Source organism: Salmo salar, chromosome ssa15, assembly GCF_905237065.1.
Source record: "Salmo salar chromosome ssa15, Ssal_v3.1, whole genome shotgun sequence".
In the NCBI taxonomy this organism is placed as follows: Eukaryota; Metazoa; Chordata; class Actinopteri; order Salmoniformes; family Salmonidae; genus Salmo; species Salmo salar.
Genome location: NC_059456.1, coordinates 36,929,730 through 36,948,835, shown reverse-complemented (window position 1 = coordinate 36,948,835; position 19,106 = coordinate 36,929,730). Strand labels below are relative to the sequence as shown.

At 42.6% G+C, this 19,106-nt stretch overlaps 1 pseudogene; it reads left to right on the top strand.

Annotated features, from left to right (window-relative positions):
- The window catches only part of LOC106571518 (mediator of RNA polymerase II transcription subunit 23-like), a 42,338-nt pseudogene that overhangs the window by 10,041 nt on the left and 13,191 nt on the right, over positions 1-19,106 (top strand).

Genomic DNA, 19,106 nt, shown 5'->3' with positions numbered 1-19,106 from the left:
ACACACTATCTGTGTGTATATACAGTACAGTCAAAAGTGTGGGAACTCCTTCAAGACTGTTGGAAAAGTATTCCAGGTGAAGCTGGTTTAGAGAATCAAATCAAAATCAAATCAAATGTATTTATATAGCCCTTCGTACATCAGCTGATATCTCAAAGTGCTGTACAGAAACCCGGCCTAAAACCCCAAACAGCAAGCAAAGCATGTGAAAGAAGCACGGTGGCTAGGAAAAACTCCCTAGGAAAAACTCCCTAGAAAGGCCAAAAACCTAGGAAGAAACCTAGAGAGGAACCAGGCTATGAGGGGTGGCCAGTCCTCTTCTGGCTGTGCAGGGTGGATATTATAACAGAACATGGTCAAGATGTTAAAATGTTCATAAATGACCAGCATGGTCAAATAATAATAATCATAGTAGTTGTCGAGGGTGCAACAAGCACGTCCGGTGAACAGGTCAGGGTTCCATAGCCGCAGGCAGAACAGTTGAAACTGGAGCAGCAGCACGGCCAGGTGGACTGGGGACAGCAAGGAGTCATCATACCAGGTAGTCCTGAGGCATGGTCCTAGGGCTCAGAATGCCAAGAGTGTACAAAGCTGTCATCAAGGCAAAGGGTGGATACTTTGAAGAATCTCAAATATAAAATATATTTTGATTTGTTTAACACTTTTTTGGTTACTACATGATTCCATATGTGTTATTTCATAATTTTGATGTCTTCACTATTATTCTGCAATGTAGAAAATAGTCAAAATAAAGAAAAACCCTTGAATGAGTAGGTGTGTCAAAACTTCTGACTGGTACTGTATGTATATTTACAAAAAATATATGGGGGATTGGAGATGATGCAGACAATTACATTAATGGAAGCTATAATATATCTGCCAGATTAAAGTTGATCTACCCCCTAAAAAAATAATAATTGTATTCAACCACTTTATGGTAAGCCTAAATAAGTTCAGGAGTAAAAATGTGCTTAACAAGTCGCATCACTCTGTGTGCAATTAGTGTTTAACATGATTTTTGAATGACTACTTCATCTCTGTACCCCACACATACAATTATCTGTAAGGTCCCTCAGCCGAGCAGGGAATTTCAGACACAGATTCAACCACGCAGACCAGGGAGGTTTTCCAATGTCTCGCAAAGAATGATACCTATTGAGCATGGTGAAGTTATTAATTACACTTTGGATAGAGTATCAATACACCCATTCACTAGAAAGATACAGGCGTCCTTCATAACTAATTTGCCGGAGAGGAAGGAAACCGCTCAGGAATTTCACCATGAGGCCAATGGTGACTTTAAAACAGTTACAGAGTTTAATGGCTGTGATAGGAGATACCTGAGGGTGGAGCAACAACATTGTAGTTACTCCACAATACTAACTTAAATGACAGAGTGTAAAGAAGTAAGCCTGTACAGAATATAAATATTCCAAAACATGCATCCTGTTACAAGGCACGAAAGTAAAACTGCAAAAAATGTGGCAAGAAATTAAAGTTATGGCCTGAATAGTTATGGCAAATCCAAGAACACACATCACTGATTACCACTCTTCAAATTTTCATGCATGGTTGTGGCTGCATCATGTTATGGGTATGCTTGTCATCGGCAAGGAATAGGGAGTTTTTTAATAAAAAGAAACGGAATAGAGCTAAGCACAGGCAAAATCCTAGAGGAAACCTGGGTGTCTACTTTCCGACAGACACTTGGAGACAAAATCACCTTTCAGCAGGACAATCTAAAACACAAGACCAAATATACACTGGAGTTGCTTACCAAAACAACATTGAATGTTCCTGAGTGGCCTAATTACTTGAAAATGGCTGTCTAGCAATGATCAACAACCAACTTGACAAAGCTTGAAGAATTAGAAAAATAATAAATGTACAATACATGTGTGCAAAGCTCTTAGACTCAAATCAAATCAAATGTTATTTGTTACATCCGCTGAATACAACAGGTGTAGACCTTACCGTGAAATACTTACTCACGAGCACATAACCAACTATCTAGTTCAAGACTTACCCATTAACTCACAGCTGTAATCGCTGCCAAAGGTGATTCTGACATGTATTGACTCAGGGGTGTGAATGCTTATGTAAATTAGACATTTCTGTATTTAATTTTCAATAAATTAGCAAAAATGTCTAAAAACAAGTTTTCGCTTTGTTATTATGGGGTATTTTGTGTAGATGTGTACGAAAAAAATAAATATTTAATCCATTTAGGATTCAGGCTGTAACACAATTTTGGGGGGAATAAGTCAAGGGGTATGAATACTTTCTGAAGGCACTGTGTGAATACCAGATGGCTCAACATAATGTTCTAACTATAACAACAGGATGTCCTGTTTTACAAGGCCAGCCCCTGCCCAACGTGTTCAGGTCCCACGCCTGGGGCATCCTTCACACTCTGCTGGAGAAGTTCAGCTACCATATGCGCTACATCCAGCCCCACAACCGTGTCCAGCCGCTCAGCCACCTGCACTCGCTGGCCGCAGTGCCCCAGACCAACAAGAACCAGCTTCACCTTTGGTCAGTAACCCCAGGATCAGGCACAGTCAGACGCTATTTGTAGGGCCAGATGTTTTTTGACCAGGTTTATAAGGGCCAGCAGTTTTTCCTGACTCATTACAATAATGCTGACAGATACTTCAGACTGGGAAGGATTTAGTACTAGTCTATACTCTGAGGTCAAGTCAGTGCAAGACAAGGTGTTATACAGCAGTGTCTTAAAATGAGAAGGTGAATGATGTGCTATTGAAGTAATTAGGTAAGAACATTCCTTAGAAACACCGGAATGGGTCAGCGCTTTGCAAATACGCTATTTTCTACAACATAACCACTAGCTTTTATAATTCCGCTTCCTCAGTGACCCCAAAACAGTGCTGTCAGCTGAATATGAGGAGCTCAACCGTGCCCTCATCCTCACTCTGGTCAAAGCCACCCACATGACAGGTATGCCTCTATCTAATGTTAGTTCAATATTTAACACGTTTCTGATAAAGGCTGTGAAACTCATTATAGGTCAGTGTTTAACGCTAACTAGTAGGTTAGCGTTAAGAAAATGTTCTCCTAACCCAGTGTTACTCACAATTTTTGTAAGGGGGCCACTTTGGGTTGAGACAGTCATTCAGTCATTTCATTTGTTGTACTTTTTCTTCCAATATTATCAATTATTAATTGAGAGCAAATTCAGAGCAATAGAGCACATGCAATTGATTTGATGTACAGTACATCACAAATATATACATACACACATCAAATAGGCTACATCACATGTATAAGACCCATTTTAAGGGTTACCTCAGTAGTTGGATGAGCGAAAATGTCCCTTCTGCTCCTTGACTGAATTCATTCTAAATGTATAGTCTGCTGTTGCTGTCCTTGTGAGGCAAGCCAGGTGCGCATTGGTCAGTCTGTTTCTCTGTTTTTGTTTCACAATGCTCATTGTTGAGTCCCTTCTCCTTTCCTCACATGTTTGGGGCGCAGTCAGTGCACACAGATGCCACATTTGACCAGTCAATATTATTAATCAGCAGAAAATGTAACAAGGGTTTTCAGAATATCCTCTCCTCGTGTTTGTCCCTGAAGGGGCAGTAAACATAAAAGTCCCTCTATGAACGACTCGTTTTGAGGGAAGCGGAACCAAATATAATTGGGCAATGTCACTTACATCAGTGCTTTCGTCAAGCGCAATACTAAAACACGGCGCCATGGATATGTCAGTAATCAGTTGCTTACCGATGTGTCTTGTTATGGTCGAGTCTGAGAGTTGCAGTCCCTTGATTTAAAATAGCTTTCTTGTTTTTGAAATCAGCATACAATATTTCGACTGAGGCCAAAAAACATTATTTTACAATCTCCACGTCTGTGAAGGCCTTCTTGTTTCTCGCGAGTATTCTAAGCAATCTCTTATGTTGCCTCTTGTCGTTTCCTCTGCAACAGTGCAAGATCTGTCCATCATTTGTCGTTGTCCTTTTAGCTGTCCTTTGACTTGCGCTATTTTGTTGTTTCTGAGATTGCTTCGTGGCGGATATGTTTTGTCAAAGTGGGCATGGTGTGACTGGAAATGTCGCTCTAAATGTGCTTGTTTAAAAAAATTGACTGCCTTGTATAATAAGACAAATTGAGCTAGTCCCGTCATGCAGTACAAAAGAATACTTGTCTGTCCATTTCTCTTGGAACTTTGTGTTCTTCTTGAATCGACTGTATCATTTAGCTAGCTGCATTTCCCCGCCTCCATCTTCCTGGTTATCTGGTGGTTGTTCGTTCATAGCTGTCACGTTGTTCTCCAGCTCTTCCCCCTCAATTTCATTGTCAATAGATTTACGTTTATTTTTTAACAATAAATCGATCCATGTCGACCAGACTGCAAAATGAGCTAGTAGCATATTGATGTGTCAGTCGCTGTAGGTGAGCGGTTGCTTTCTATTTCGGCAAACGTTGTATTTTGGCCTTTCTGTTCAACAGCTACGCTATACTGCCATCTATCTACCATCCAGGGAACAATAGATATATTCAATGAAGTGATTCAGGCCTGCATTAAACACATTGAATTGAAATTGTATCATTGTTATGTATTATGAATGGAAAATGGGAAAATAACCACGAGCTGCAAAAGTAGGGAGGCCCGTGGGCTGCGCAATGAGTACTACTGTCCCAACACAAGACTAATTCTCCTTCCTCTGCTTTCCCTGTCCCAGATTTCTTCACAGGCACTGACTCCATCCAGGGTACTGGTGTAAGGACATCCTGCAGACCATGATGAACTTCACTCTTCACAGCTGGGCCTCTCACACCCTCAGCATCTTCCCTGCTCCTCTTCAGGTACAGAGAGTTAGTCCCTGACTGAGCTTAGGGTTTATGTCTACAGGGGCAGCCATAGAGAATTATTGACTCAGAGAATCTGATAGATATCTATCTCTGTATCTATACTGAATAAAAATATAAACACAACATGTTAACTGTGGGTCCCATGTTTCATGAGCTGACATAAGATCCCAAAAATGTTCCATATGCACAAAATTAACATCCCTGTTAGGGAGCATTTCTCCTTTACCAAGAAAATCCTTACAGGTGTGACAGGTGTGGCATATCAAGAAGCTGATTAAACAGCGTGCTCATTACACAGGTGCACCTTGTGCCAGGGATGATAAAAGGGCACTCTAAAAATGTGACTCAACTCTAGCCACTTTAATAATGGAAAAATGTATGTAATAAATGTATCACTAGCCACTTTAAACAATACCACTTTATATAATGTTTACATACGCTACATTACTCATCTCATATGTTTATACTGTACTCTATACCATCTACTGCATCTTGCCTATGCCATTTGGCCATCACTCATTCATATATTTTTATGTACATATTCTTATTCATTCCTTTACACTTGTGTGTGTATAAGGTAGTTGTTGTGAAATTGTTAGGTTAGATTACTTGTTAGATATTACTGCATGGTCGGAACTAGAAGCACAAGCATTTCACTACACTCGCATTAACATCTGCTAACCATGTGTATGTGACAAATAAGATTGAATTTGATTTGACTAACAGATGCATATCTGTATTCCCAGTCATGTGAAATCCATAGATTAGGACCAAATAAATGTATTTCAATCTATATATATCATTAATAAATAATATGAGTTAACATGGGAACATTGTAATAAGGTAACATTTTTTTGATAAGATGATTAGGTGAGCTCTGTGAATGTTAAGTGAATGGGGAATAGAGGGCATGGTCTCCCTGTGGTGCAGCTGCTCCCTCTCCAGACAAAGGACAGTTCCCTTTCAGTCTATCACTCAGTATAACATACTATGAGGAGTCAACGACCAATCCTATTCACCGAAGCAAACTGAAATCACGCCCAACGGGCCAATGGATGCCGAGCTCGCCCTCTGAAGCCCCACCTTCCGGGCTATAATACCGGGGCCTGCATCCATTTCCTAAATTCTTTGCTCTTCAGTGAGCCTGAAGGAATAACGTGTCACGCAATTTACAAACTTTTCAAGCACTTGAAGGCTACGAGATTCGGCTCCAACTTAGGTGTCTGTTAGTGGCGAGAGAGTACTTGTCCCCCTAGATGTTGCGAGTTTTGGGTCTTGGTAATGGTTTTTGTGTTTGCTAAAAGCTAACTACTTTCTGCTCTGCTTGTGTAGCCAGTTCTTCCTTGTTTGAGGAAGATGGCCAGTGGTAAGAGTCAGTTCAAAAAGACTAACCAGCCGAGTGGGGCTCATGCTGGTTTCGTTGGCAGAGATTATGCACTATTCCTGATTGGCTCTGAAGGGTTTTCAAAGTGAGAATCTGTTGACATCAGTCATCTTTGGAATCAGCGGAGGAGAGTGAACAATTGGTGGTAAACGCGCCTTTGATGGCGTTTTCTCTATCAAAGCAGAGTTCCTCCAGGTTTGGATGAAGGTATTTATCTCCTGTCCCTGCAGCGAAGTGTCGCTTACCCGTTTAAAGTTTTTGCAGATGAGTGGCGAGTTACTTCACTCCAGAGACTAACAAGGGCTAATCCTAGCACGGTGCTTCCAAATAAACGTGCCGGTTCTCTGGATTCCTGAGAGGGACAGGCGGATGAATTTGGATGAGCCTGTTTCGTCAAAAAGGTTGTTTGGCTCGGGGCCCTCCTCCCCAAGCATTTACTGTGGCAACAGTACCCCCAAGTGGCTTGGTCAATGGGGGCAAGTTACTAGTTGCCGAGGTCCCTGAAACCGGTCTGGGCCAGGTATCAGAATGCACAATTATTTCCGCACGTTCAGAAACACAGTTGTCAAGAGTGGTGGATATGAATAACATAAAATGACAGGAATTCACAATTCAGATATGGTCCTGTGTATGACCGGTAGGGGGCAATGCAGTTCAATCCACATGATCCTGGCTGGCTACCTACCTTACTGCTGTCCCCCACCCATTGGGCAACGATGGTATTAATACCGTTTTAGGTTCTCTGTTGTGTGCCTCTCCTTGTTCTCAGTGGTTAGTACATGGAACTTCATGTCCCACTTCTCATTAATGTGATGGCTCGTTGCAGTGATTTATGACAGCGTGTTCATAGACGTCCAACAATCTGTTAACGCCACATATGGCATTTGAGAGATCGCGCTTTGTACTTGTAGAGCAATCATTGTAAAACTGATCCATCAGGACTGTCACGACATCCTCTACCATTGACAATGGCTGCATATCAACTGCAATCATTTCTGTAATCAGCACTGGGATTTTCTCACTCTGTCCCTTGTCACACTGCTGCCAGCAATGGGTTGGGTCTCACGGTGCCTTCCTTTCAGCATTACATCTGTACTGCCACTGTAGCCCAATTCCACCTCGCAAAGTTTGAATTTCATCACCTTCTCATTTAACTTCTCAAAGTATTGCCATACAAGACTTCGCTGCTGTCGCTTCCTTGTCTCCCTCTCTGCCATTTTTCCAACTATGCAGCTGATGACAACGTGCGGTGCGCTTTATATCCATGGCAAATAATTTGAAAGATGTATATCTCCTAGTTACAGCATTGTTGCATTAGGTATTTGTTTAATTTAAATGTTTGCCTTTATGATGATTATGATTTGGACCTGTTAGTGGTAGTTTTGTGATAACTGCATTGTGGTTAGGAATTTTTTCTAAACGTTCACAATGCCAAATTTGTTTAAACGTCACACCTCTAAAAGGTCCCACAGTTGACAGATCATGGCAGAGCAAAAACCAAATCATGAGGTCGAAGGATTTGTCCGTTGAGCTCCGAGACAGTATTGTGTCAAGGCACAGATATGGGGATGTGTACCAAAACATTTCTGCCGTATTTATATTTATATTTTAGTCATTTAGCAGACGCTCTTATCCAGAGCGACTTACAGTAGTGAATGCATACATTTCATACAATTTCATACATTTTTTTTCTGTGCTGGCCCCCCGTGGGAATCGAACCCACAACCCTGGCGTTGCAAACACCATGCTCTACCAACTGAGCTACAGGGAAGGCTGTATTGAAGTTCCACAAGAACACAGTGGCCTCCATCATTCTTAAATGGAAGAAGTTTGGAACCACCAAGACTCTTTCTTGAGCTCTCCGCCTGGGCAAACTGAGCAATCGGGGGAGAAGGGCCTTGATCAGGGAGGTGACCAAGAACCCGATGGTCACTCTGGCAGAGCTCCAGAGTTCCTCTGTGGAGATGGGAGAACCTTCCAGAAGGAAAAACCATCTCTGCAGCACTCCACCAATCAGGCCTTTATGGTAGAGTAGCCAGATGGAAGCCACTCTTCAGTAAAAGGCACATAAAGGACTCAGACCATGAGAAACAAGATTCTCTGGTCTGATGAAACCAATATTGAACTCTTTGGCCTGAATGCCAAGCGTCACGTCTGGAGGAAACCTGGCACCATCCCTACGGTGAAGCATGGTGGTGGCAGCTTCATGCTGTGGGGATGTTTTTCAGCTGAAGGGACTGTAAGAATAGTCAGGATCGAGGGAAAGATGAATGGAGCAAAGTACAGAGAGATCTTTGATGAAAACCTGCTCCAGGGGACTCAGGACCTCAGGATGGGGCGAAGGTTCACCTTCCAACAAGACAATGACCCTAAGCACACAGCCAAGACAACACAGGAGACACTCCCCATCCAGCCTGAAAGGATCTGCAGAGAAAAATGGGAGAAACTCCCCAAATACAGGTGTGCCTGTCACACCCTGACCTGTTTCACCTGTCCTTATGATTGTCTCCACCCCCTCCAGGTGTCGCTTATTTTCCCTGGTGTATTTAGCCCTGTGTTTCCTGTCTCTCTGTGCCAGTTCATCTTGTATCTCTTTCAAGTCAACCAGTGTGTTTTCCTGTACTCCTGCATCTATTCTCTTTTACTAGTCCTCCCGGTTTTGACCCTTGCCTGTTTCTGGACTCGGTACTCGCCTGACCATTCTGCCTGCCCTGACCTCGAGCCTGCCTGCCACTCTGTACCTCCTGGACTCTGAACTGGTTTTGACCTTTTGCCTGTCCACGACCATTCTCTTGCCTACCCCTTTTGGATTGAATAATACATATCAAAGACTCAAACCATCTGCCTCCTGTGTCTGCATCTGGGTCTCGCCTTGTGTACTTATAGTGCCAAGCTTGTAGCGTAATACCCAAGAAGACTCAAGGTTGTAATCGCTGCCAAAGGTGCTTTAACAAAATACTGAGTAAAGGGTCTGAATACTATTTATTTTTAATAAATATGCAAAAATGTCTTAAACTGTTTTTGCTTTGTCATTATGGGGTATTGTTTGTAGATTGATGAGGGGGACTTTTTTTTTCAAATCCATTTTAGAATAAGGCTGTAATGTAATTTTGGGGGGGGGGGGGGGAAGTCTGAGTTTATTTTCATTGTACAAATGCTATGGCATAGGCTAAAGGCTAAATAGGCATAGGCTAAATGTGTCTGGAATTTTTTAGTTATTTATTTATTTCACCTTTATTTATTTAGGCAAGTTGAGAACAAGTTCTCATTTACAATTGCGACCTGGCCAAGATAAAGCAAAGCAGTTCGACAACATACAAAAACACAGAGTTACACATGGAGTAAAACAACATACAATCAATGATGCAGTTGAAAAAAATAAGACTATATACAATGTGAGCAAATGATGTGAGATAAGGGAGGTAAAGGCAAAAAAGGCCATGGTGGCAAAGTAAATAAAGTATAGCAAGTAAAACACTGGAATGGTAGATTTGTAGTTTGAAGAAAGTTCAAAGTTAAAATATAAATAATATGGTGCAAAGGAGCAAAATAAATAAAATAAATAAATACAGTAGGGGAAGAGGTAGTAGTTTGGGCTAAATTATAGATGGGCTATGTACAGGTGCAGTGATCTGGGAGCTGCTCTGATAGCTGGTGCTTAAAGCTAGTGAGGGAGATAAGTGTTTCCAGTTTCAGAGATTTTTGTAGTTCGTTCCAGTCATTGGCAGCAGAGAACTGGAAGGAGAGACGACCAAAGGAGGAGTTGGCTTTAGGGGTGACCAGAGAGATATACCTGCTGGAGCGCGTGCTACAGGTGGGTGCTGCTATGGTGACCAGTGAGCGGAGATAAGGGGGGACTTTACCTAGCAGGGTCTTGTAGATGACCTGGAGCCAATGTGTTTGGCGACGATTATGTAGCGAAGGCCAGCCAACGAGAGCGTACAGGTCGCAGTGGTGGGTAGTATATGGGGCTTTGGTGACAAAACGGATGGCACTGTGATAGACTGCATCCAGCTTGTTGAGTAGGGTATTGGAGGCTATTTTGTAAATGACATCGCCGAAGTCGAGGATTGGTAGGATGGTCAGTTTTACGAGGGTATGTTTGGCAGCATGAGTGAAGGATGCTTTGTTGCGAAATAGGAAGCCAATTCTAGATTTAACTTTGGATTGGAGATGATTGATGTGAGTCTGGAAGGAGAGTTTACAGTCTAACCAGACACCTAGGTATTTGTAGTTGTCCACAAATTCTAAGTTAGAACCGTCCAGAGAAGTGATGCTGGGCAGGTGCAGGCAGCGATCGGTTGAAGAGCATGCATTTAGTTTTACTTGTGTTTAGGAGCAGTTGGAGACCACGGAAGGAGAGTTGAATGGCATTGAAGCTCGTCTGGAGGGTTGTTAACACAGTGTCCAAAGAAGGGCCAGAAGTATACAGAATGGTGTCGTCTGCGTAGAGGTGGATCAGAGATTCACCAGCAGCAAGAGCGACATCATTGATGTATACAGAGAAAAGAGTTGGCCCAAGAATTGAACCCTGTGGTACCCCCATAGAGACTGCCAGAGGTCCGGACAGCAGGCCCTCCGATTTGACACACTGAACTCTGTCAGAGAAGTAGTTGGTGAACCAGGCGACGCAATCGTTTGAGAAACCAAGGCTACTGAGTCTGCCGATGAGGATGTGGTGATTAACAGAGTCAAAAGCTTGCAGCAGCAATAGCTAGACATCCATTAAGGTATTTATTAGCCTATTTCATTGATAATTGAATAGAACTAAGTAAATGAATCATGCGTATTTTCATATGCCGTTCTTGTTCTTTGTACTCTGATGGTCATCACTAGTTACCACAGCCACAAAGTCATAAACCCTGCCTATTTCTACAATTTATCTTCTTAAAATCTGATTTTAAACCTAACCCTAAACTTAACCACACTGCTAACCTTATGCTTAACCCTAACCTTAAATTTAAAAAAAGAATTCATACATTTTTTTCAATATAGCCCATTTTTACTCTGTGGCTGTGGTAAATAGTGGAAACCCTCTGAGATGCGCTCTGGGTGATAGTGCAGTAAATGGCTTTACAGGCATTTAAAGCACACTTCTGGGTTTTCCGATCACGAGTGAATCCTATTATGAGTATCAAGTGTGACGCAGACGAATAGTAGTTTTACGAGATCGGCACACCCTGTTTATAACTGTACGTTGTGTGGATGGAAACAGCCTGACCATACACACACACACACACACACACTCCTCATCAGCCCACTTGTCATTCTAATCACAAGCGCTGAATGAGAACTACACTTGGCTAAATGTGAATCTCTACTCTCCACTGTCTCTGACAGCACCGATAAAGCTTCCCTGCCGCTACCATCTTTAATTTTTTTTTCACAGGACCAGTCTATACTAGCAAGGCAGTTTTAAAGTGTTTTCTGAAACAGAAGTTGTGGAGTCTGACTGACAACCTGTAGCCAGTGCCGTGCTGCTAAAGTGCTGTTGTGGATTCCCTCTCACAGTGTAAAAATCAGCACAGCCTCACAACCAATCCCTGGAGCCACATGGCAAGCCATGTGCTGAGAACTACTGTTCAACAGAGGCTATATTCTATCTGATGTCTGCTCTCTCTGCAGGCCAGGGGTTTGGAGAGCAGAGACTTTCTGCTTATCACCAGGCAGGAGGAGTGATAATGGGTCTGTGAAGGACTGTTGTTTGCGTAACCCTCCGGAGAGAGTTGCTGCGAATGTTATTAAACACTTCAACTCCCTCCCTAGCACTTTCTATCCCGCTCTCTATCCCTCCCTCTCTTTTTTTATATATCCCTCTCCCTCTCTCTCTTTCTCTCTCCCTCCCTTTTCTTTCTCTCTCCCACCCTGGCACTTTCTCTCCAATTCTCCCTCCATCTCTCATCTGTAGGAAAGAATCTGCACCCTCTTTCCCCCACAGAGTTTGAGTGTCCGGAATGAATAAAGCCTTTTCTATTGTAACCTGCCTGCGCTCTTTACGTCACTACCCAGCAGAGAGTGATGGCTTTCTCGAGAAGGCAGTCATGGTGGGCTTTTTGTAGCATTGTGTCAAGCGCCGCACACCTCCATTTGTAATATGATTTACCGCCAGTGAAAGCCTCAGGTATTTTCCAAAAGGGCTTTAAATTAAGAAGTGGCTAAAGGCTTTGGAGGGGAAAGTGTGCTTACTCTTCCAGTGACTGGAAGTCTGGTAATGACTGTCTTGTAACGCAGCAGAGCTGGTACAGTAAAACTGTTCTCCTGTTATCTAAATAGGGCCTGTCTACCAGGAAGCTGGGGGATTGGGAGATGCCAGTATAGTGGTTGTGGTGTGGCCAGGTGTGGTGGTAGGAAGGGGTCTGCAGGGGGAACTACCACTGGGAAGAGGAAGGGGCTGCTGTGGGCCCCTGGCGCTCTGTCTCTGGATGCTGTTGAGGAACACACACACACAATCTCACACACACACACACACACACACACACACACACACTAGAGGCAGATGGTGTCAGAAAGCTGTTTGGTGGTTGTTTGTGTTGATGATTGTTTTAAGGGTGCTGATAGTGTTTGAGACAACAGCTTTGCGTTGAATCATGAAATGATCTTGTTATTGACAGATGGCCTTTTGAATTCAGAGGAAGACTAGTAATGATGACTCATGGTAAACAATGAGCCATGTTACAGTACATTATGCCAATTTGACGTGTCTGTGCGTTCGTTGTGAGGTGAGGCCATCATCCTGACCAGGCAGTGTGTCATGTCTTGCCCCAGCGTTCTGGAGAGGATAGGAGCGCGGGCTCTGGTGGCCCATGTCAGGACATTTGCAGACTTCCTGGTCTATGAGTTCTCCACGTCGGCCGGTGGCCAGCAGCTCAACAAGTGTATCGAGATCCTCAACAATATGGTGTGGAAGTACAACATTGTCACGCTGGACAGACTCATCCTGTGTCTGGTAAGGGTGTGAACATTATTTATAATAAGGGTTACATGGATAAAATCGTACCTCTCTGAAATGAAAATGGATGGCCCTCCCTTTAGCTAAATATATTTTAACTAAACCCATTCTTAACGCTTGGAAACGTGACCCTCCCCTATACCCAAAATAATGAATTTAAACAAAGTGGATAGCAGAGAACATGTCTACTGTTAACCCTCACGTCTTGGACAGACCAGAGCCTTAGAAATGCCGTTTTAGAAACTGTTCTTCGTCCTGTGAGTATTACATGGTTATGCAGTAGTTTTCATAGCGCACCGTGGACAAGAGTAGGGATGAAAATATCTCCTTTATAGTAAAAGCCTTGCATGAATCTATCATCGTATTTGCAGGTCCGAGAAAAAAGCATTTTATAAACATTTCATGCAATTCTACGTCATTTTACATATTAGCAGAATCTTTTTTAATACCACAGAGCAGCCTGGTGACCTAAAGGCCGGAGAGGGAGTGTAACCGATGTGAAATGGCTAGCTAGTAAGCGGAGTGCGCGCTAATAGCGTTTCAATTGGTGACGTCACTCGCTCTGAGACCTTGAAGTAGTTGTTCCCCTTGCTCTGCAAGAGCCGTGGCTTTTGTGGAGCGATGGGTAACGATGCTTCGTGGGTGTCAGTTGTTGATGTGTGCAGAGGGTCCCTGGTTCGAGCCCAGGTAGGGGCGAGGAGAGGGACGGAAGCAAAACTGTTACATTGGTGCCGTGACCCGGATCACTGGTTGCTGCGGAAAAGGAGGAGGTCAAAAGGGGGGTGAGTGTAACCGATGTGAAATGGTTAGCGGTGGTGCGCGCTAATAGCGGTTCAATCGGTGACGTCACTCGCTCTGAGACCTTGAAGTAGTTGTTCCCCTTGCTTTGCAAGGGCCACGGTTTTTGTGGAGCGATGGGTAACGATGCTTCGAGGGTGGCTGTTGTCGATGTGTGCAGAGGGTCCCTGGTTCGAGCCCACGGTAGGGGAGGGACCGAAGCAGAACTGTTACAGGAGCACACGTGACAGTATTTTACAGCTTGTTTGCACTGTTATAGATCACTTTATATAATCGGATTTGTGTTATTTTCTTAAATATCTTAAACTAATAAGTGGTAGGCCTGTCCTTTTTGACATTTTCTTTAAGAAGAGGTAGGCCTATGGCATACCCTCTGAAACCCCCTCAATTCGAGTCCTGGTTTTAACTTAACAGCTTTTCACTGACTCGGAGGTACGCTCATTAAAGAGTGCGTGGTGGGTGGAGGATTTGACCGACACATCTATGGATATAGCAGCCTATAGCCTAATTCCGTCTATCGAACAGGGAGGCGTACCTGTTATTTATTAAATAGGAAGAAATAGGCTACAATACAAATCCCTCTTTGTTGTTAAAGTCTAATTAAAATGAAGACTGTTTAAATGAATTTTGACTACTCAAATTTACCTACTTACAGCACCATGAGCAGTCCATTTCTGATGTATTTTTTTATTTAACCTTTATTTAAACTAGGCAAGTCAGTTAAGAACAAATTCTTATTTACAATGACGGCCTAGGAACAGACAGAGATACACTGACCTGACAGAGACAGGTTAACTGCCTTGTTCAGGGGCAGAACGACAGATGTTTACCTTGTCAGCTCGGGGATTCGATCTAGAAACCTTTCGGTTACTGGCCCCACGCTAGGCTACCTGCCGCCCCTATTATGCCACGGCTGTTGCTTCAAGTTTCAGCACCACAATGTAAGTTACTCGAATTTGGCTTACTGTGAAGTCAATAACTCTGATAAATACATCATGTCCAAGAAACATATTGTTTGTTTTATAAAAATCAATTCTAGTAGTAGCAAGCTATCAAAGTTGACCTCCGGTCCTCCTTCTCATCTTCACGCTCTCCTTCTCAAACTGAACAGAACATAGGCTATAGGCATGCAAGAGAGTGGAAGAAGCCTGACTCTCCTCCTGAACTGCCACCGTAGGCCTACACAGCACAGCATTGTTTAGGCAGCACACAATACGTTTTGATCAGTAAGAGCAGAGCAGGTCGGGACTCAGGGATGGAATATCCATTGCAGTATGTAATGCAGCCTAGTTGTAGTTACACCATCCCAGCAGCGATCTTAGAAATATAACTTTGCTCTGTGCTTCCCCCGAGCATGCATTTTGTAGCCTATAGGCTATGGGTCATTTGATTAAGACCACACTATAGGCGCACTTGATATTGCGAGCCAAGCGGAGAATCAGAGATGAAAAGCTGCATCGGGCACACGTCGATATACACTGAGTATACCAAACATTGGGAACACCCTCCTAATATTGAGTTGCTCTCAGAACAGCCTCAATTTGTTGGGGGCATGGACTCTCCTTCTTTAAGGCCAGGCACCACAGGCAAACATTTAGATTTCGCATCCATCGGTCAATTTTCAGATTTTGGGATATTTTACTATAACTTATATAACTACTATTATGACTTCCCTACTTTCATAAAATGTCTAAATAAATCGGCAATAATGTATATAAATACTTTATTTGTATCATTTTATCCCAACTCCGTCAACTACACCTAGCATACATTTTGTTCTTGTTAGCATGTTTCATGTAGATATTCAACCACTATTTTTAAAACTCTCCATGTTGAATCATATATCATTCAAAAGCTTGTTTTACAGAGCATATCGTTAGCTAGTCCATACATGGCGATATGCTTTGTAGACGTAGTGCTTTGTGCTGAAAGATTAGTCATTTCCTGACATCCGATTGGTTACTGGCATTTAAAGGTCCTTTCCGGCAACCTGATTGGTTAAAATGCCTCACGTGCGCGCAGCACTTCCTTGTTTGAAAATATCTCTGGCGAAGGATCTACGTAAAGCGAGACAAAATCAGCAAATCTCAAAGAATATACCAACAGTATGTGAATAAAAATAGTCGAGCTCAGTTAGCCAATGCGAGAAAAGCATTGAATGAAATAAAATTGAGCCTGATCAGCCGATTGAGGCAGTGGCAGTACAGGTAGATGAGTAAAAGGAGGTAGCAGGCGCAAATTAGTTGAAACGAAGATGAAAGCTAGCAGCGATCAACCGGATAGGTGTGTGCATAGACATTGCAACAGGTCTTGTGATAGACTATGAGGTGTTGTCTTCATACTGCCATGCATGTGTGACGAAAAGGAAAAGTGGAATTAGTGAGGAGGAGTTCTGGGAATGGAAGGATTCACATGCAGATGACTGTGCTCAAAACTTCTCTGGTTCAAGCAAAGCAATGGGAGCAGGAATCCGCTAAATGCATGTGGACCAGATCAGTCAGTCGCTACCACCGAGATGCTCTCAGATGGTGACAGTACTGCATACAATGCAGTTGTCAAATTAGATCCCTACCCAGGCATTGAGAAAGGGGAACTAGAATGCATCAATCATGCCCACAAGAGGATGGGTACAGCGCTTCGTAAACTTAGTTCAGAGAAACACCTTGGGGGGAGAGGTGTAGGGAAACTCAATGCACAAAAATGTAAGAGTCTGCAAAACTATTACGGGGGTGAGATTCTTGATAACCAGGGTGATGTAGAGGGCATGAAGAATGCTATCTGAGCTGGTCTTGTCCATTCCATGTCAACAGACAAAATCCCTAATCACGGTAGATGTTCGTCATCAAGGTGCTGGTACCAGCGAGCCCAAGAAAATGGTGAAGATCCACCCAGTCACAAAACCATGGAGGCCATACATTTTTGAATAGAGAGGTTGCACAGAAAATGGTACCTCTATATCATAGGATGTCAAATGATAACCTCCTCAAAAGAATGCAGTACGGAGGAACCCAGAATGCAAATGAATGTCTGAACTCTAATATGGTCGCGATGCCCCAAAACTGTCTTCGTGGGCTAAAGCCACATTGATGCAGCAGCCAGTATGGCAGTAGCAACCTTCAATGAGGGAGCCACTGCTATATCAAATATGATGGACAAATTGTGGCTTGACAGCACCTTGGTGACACTGGAAGCAATCAGAGAGGAGGATGCGAGGCGTGTTGTGAGAGCTGATGCTGCTTCAACGGAGTGTGCCAAGCGTAGGCGCAGGTCCCATGACAAAGTCAAGAAAGTAAAGCGGCACTAGCAACAACTCAAAGAGGGCCTTACATATGGGGCAGGCATAGCTGATTCTTGTTCTGCACATTTCAACAGCCATACAAAATCCTTGTATGTGACAAATTGAGCAAAGCGATATGAGAAGTTGCCCAAAACTGCATATTTGCCCAACAGACCAGTATTCAAAGCATATGCTCTATTGCTAGAAACAAATGTATTAAACGTGCAGCCTTCCCTGTAGCTCAGTTGGTAGAGCATGGTGTGTGCAACGCCAGGGTTGTGGGTTCGATTCCCACGGGGGGCCAGCACAAAAAAAAAAGAAATGTATGCATTCACTACTGTAAGTCGCTCTGGATAAGAGCGTCTGCTAAAATGACTAAAATGTAAAATGTGCTAATGTATTTATTTGTAAAAGGTATATTTGATGTTTATTTGTCAGTTTTTAAGTGATATATGAATAAGAGTTTAATTAATGTGACAAATGGTCATATTTATGGAAAGCACATTTTAATTGCATTAGCATATCTCTATCGGCCATTTTCTGAAAATTACATGTTCCCCGTGCGCCAATTCATTTTTCTTAGTCTTCCAAGGACGTACATTCACATTATTCCACATACATGTTCTTAGGTCTTATAGTCAGACTTTTACAGAGGCTGTTTTTTTATATCTTGTGTTGTTTTGATTTTAAGTGTCATTTTATATGTAAATATATGAAAAATATGCATCAGTCATACATGTGAAGTGTTTATCAATATTTTGATCAACTGATCTGTAAAAGTCTGACCATTGAGTGTCTTATCACAATAAAAATAAAAAATGAATCTGCCTTGAAGCAATGTGTTGAAAAAAAATGGTTTCCTGTAATATGCAAATTGACGCATATTAAAGTAGGTTGTCTCATTTGCATATATTTATGTTAAAATATATCAAACTTGTAATACAATAACATGTTGTATTTATGTATACTTTCAACTGGTAAAGATTCAGTCTGACTAGACTAAATAAGAAAAAAAATCCCTATTAGCCTGTGGTGCCTGGTCTTAACCTGTCTCCTCCCCTTCATCTGCACTGATTGAAACGGATTTAACAAGTGACATCAATAAGGGAGCATAGACTGACCAGATAAACACTGTCATGGAAAGAGCAGGTGTTCTTAATGTTTAGTATCCTCAGTGTATACTGTAGCCTAATAAGCAACTAATTCTAAATTCTGAAATTTCATTAATTACGAATTACATGACCCTCCGTTGGACTAGATTTAAAAAAGACTAAACCCTCCCCGGCTCTGAAATTTTCCTCCAGGTAACCATTCTGTAAATTTCGATCCATCCCTAAGAATGAGACAAACAGATTTAGAACTATGGTCCAGTCATATGTTTGAACTCTATTTAAGTCTTTGGAAGCTTCAATTACATTGTGATAACATACATTCATATTTCTTTGTTCAATATTAATCTGTGCCGGTTCAGCAGCTATCAAACACATGTTTAATTCCCTATTAACCTCCCTCTCTTTCCCATTCCTCACTCATCTCTCCCCATCTCTCCCTCTCCTCCCCCCTCCTGTCCAGGCCATGAGGAGTCACGAGGGTAACGAGGCCCAGGTGCTACTTTATCATCCAGCTCCTCAAGCCCACATGACCTACCACATGGTACCATACTGGCTCCGACTCTGCTGTCTGCTAGCATGAAAAGAGCAGCGTTGCCAGAAAGACGGTTTGAAAGAACCACTAGGCACACAGTGGCTCAAGGCGATAAGAACGTGAATGTCAACGAGAGGCCGCTATTGTTCAGCCTGCTCCATTCCCTGTTGACGTTTGGTCCTGTTTAAATTTGATATTTACATTGGCTCAACTGTGTT